This window comes from Mandrillus leucophaeus, unplaced genomic scaffold, assembly GCF_000951045.1.
Source record: "Mandrillus leucophaeus isolate KB7577 unplaced genomic scaffold, Mleu.le_1.0 Scaffold674, whole genome shotgun sequence".
Taxonomy (NCBI): domain Eukaryota; kingdom Metazoa; phylum Chordata; class Mammalia; order Primates; family Cercopithecidae; genus Mandrillus; species Mandrillus leucophaeus.
In genome coordinates, this window is record NW_012107297.1 from 539,741 (window position 1) to 542,758 (window position 3,018).

The window sequence follows — 3,018 nt, forward strand, 5'->3', positions numbered from 1 at the left end:
AAAAAAAAAAAAAAAAAAAAAAATTGAAGTTTTGTTTTTTATATGTAAATCCTAATTCATCTGGATGTTTAGATAGCATGAGTTAGGTTCCAATCTTAGCTTTTGACATGTGGATAAGCATTTGTTTTCAATCTCTTTGTTGAACACTCCCTCCATTCCCCACGATATGTTATGCCACCCTAGTCATGTGAGACAGTTCTACGGATGCGTGGTCTGTATCTGGGCTTTTATTCTCTCCTGTTAGTCCTCTTATCTATCTCTGCCAGCACCACACTGTTTTTAAGAGCCCTCAGCCAAATTAGAGTTCCAGTACCGGAGCAGCTAGCAACACTGCCCGAGCGGGGTGGAGGTTTACAGTATGTTTTCCACAGGATACTCCTTTTCCCTGGGGGACAGCCTAATGCCTAGTCGTCCAACCTACAACCAGGGAGTCCCTCACACAGGAAGCTTGCTTATAGTGGCAGATGCTCTGGATTCAGAAAAGGTTGTGTAAAAAAAGTTAAAAAGAAAAGGAAAATATATTGGCAGATGCCCTGGTGGTTCTTATCAGATCTGTGTCCAATTTGTGTCTGCCTGACCATTACTTGGACTCTGGGAGCCATCGAGGTAGTCTCTGGTTCTTCAGATAGAGGGTGCAAATTTAATACACCCCACAGTAAAAAATATGTTCACTAACTTATTACTTATGAATCCTGGACAGGGAAGGTGCCGTGAGTCAGGAAGGCAGTGCTCCATCCTGGGGTCATGAATGCAAAGTCAGGAAGAGAGAGAGAGAAAGAGAGAAACCCCACAACTAACGGTAGATATAAGGGAATGGGGTGTGAGTCACTTAAAGTTTGCAGGCAAATACCTGAATTGTCCCTTTAAAGGAATCAGTGGCAAAGCAGAAAGCCCATTGGGCTGGACTGGAGAGATGCCTCTAAGTTCCTAACTCGGGGCCCCTGTTTGAGACATTTGGCTGTGCCGGTCTATTTCTATGACTAGACAGCAACCTTTTCTGTGTGTTCCTGTTATAACTGACCCTGTGATGCCTGGGCATTTGACCTCGTGTTTGGTGACGAGTACTGTTTAAATAGTGGAGACATTGAAGGCTACTGGAGAAATGTGGGCCAGGCATGGAGCAAGGCATTTGATGAGCATCACTGAACACACAAAAGATGTGGAGGCACCACTGTGACCTGAAACCCCATTCACAGGCATCCACTCCACTGCGTGGGGTTGAGCCAAGTAAATAGAGCAACTCTTCATCTTGGGCAGAGTAGGAACGTTGTTGTAAACCCGGGTAAGGTTACACAATGCCTGTTATCTGTTGCGCCATTGCTTCTAGATTGGCTTTCCCCAGGCTAGAATTTTGTTGAGGTATAGAGCTGTGTGGCGGTGTACCTTTGAGCAGACAGCAAGGAGTATACCAAGATCAGGGGCTAAGCGGGCAGTCAGTACAGAAAGAAAAGCAAAAATACCCAGTGTCCATTTGTGTTTTAGCAGAGCCAGTCCATGGGCATTACTGGAGTGCAGGTTTAGTGCAAGGAGCAAAGCCATCTGTGGCACCAGGGGCAAAGCTATCTCCAGCATCAAGGTCTTGGGTTCAGGCGTGTCATCTGAGGCAATGTCACCTTCAGTGGTGAATTATAGGGCAAAGGTAATATCATCTGAGATGTGGGACAGGTGTGTCCTTTTCATGGGACCTACTCGAGTTAATGTGGGCCTGAGCACTGGTCATAATTGGTTAAAACAGTGGTCTGCTGAAGGTTTTGGGCCTCTGGTTGTAACCAATGAAAGCAGCCAAGGCAGTAGGGATAAGACCAGCCATCAACAGGACAGTGTGCGGCTGCAGCTGACAAGGTTTATTTTGAGTGGAAGTTTGGGTTCAAATGGGTCCCCTATCAGAGGAGCAGCTGCCTGGTCTAGGGGACAATCTATGATGATGAGTCCCAGGAGAATATGCATCTTTAATCTGGCTCCTAACCCTTGAGGGATGGGGGCGAGATTGAAATTCATAAAAAATAGGTTAAGACCTGGGGTAAACTCAAGATCTTTAGTTTATTTATTGTATTGGAATTTGAAAAGAAGTTGTTTGAGGACATCATTAAAGCAACCATCGGGACCTATCAGGGACATGAAGGTTATATCGGATACCTCCTCTGGAAGCCCAGCATAGTGTATTCTAAGGAGTGAGATGTGTGCCTTCATAACTATTAGTAATGTCTCTAACTCTGAAAGAAACAAGCAGTGAACTAGCAAGGCCTTGCAACATGGAGTTATGTGATTTTGATTTATAATTTGGATGTCTGTGAAATAAGAGATTCCCAGGGTTTATTCTTTTTTTACCTTTATGGGAACAATTTTTAGGTAATGGCCCAATAATTAACAATGAATGTGAAGATGAGACCATTTGTTGGCCAGGACAGCCAGTGATAGGATGACTTGCTGAAGTTTGACCAAGTATGTTTTTTCTTGGGTCCTGTCCTTCATCATCCCAGCTAAGGGATGGAAAGTAACAGCTCTCCACTAAGCTGCATCACGTGTGATGGCTAATGATGCCGCCGTTCCCACAGTCCATGAACTCCCATTCCTGTTCATTCAGTTAATACCAAAGGGCTTCCCAGGTAGCCAAGTGGTCTGGGGAGGGGTGACCTCCTCCAGCACCCTGGCATCTGGCAAGGGACCAAGAGAATGAGGAGGCCAATCCCTCCTGCAGGTGGAATATCCCAGAGGGCCCAGGGTTGGCTCCATCCTGTCTTAGGGAGGCCTTGGTAGCCAAGCTGAGCTTGTGGGGAGATGTTCCCATAACTCAAAGCATAATGGGCAACTGGGTAGGGAGGGTCACAGGCTCAGGGTCTGTGACAGCCTCTATGTCCAAAACAGCTCATAGGTAGCCAGTCATTTGCTGTTTTAATGGTGTATAGCCTGAGGCCAAGAGGGACAATATCTTGCATCAGAAGCCCTGAAGCAACTAATGACCATCGTAAGTGAATCAGAGACTCCAGGAGGTATTACAGGAGCTTACCAAAGGTTTAC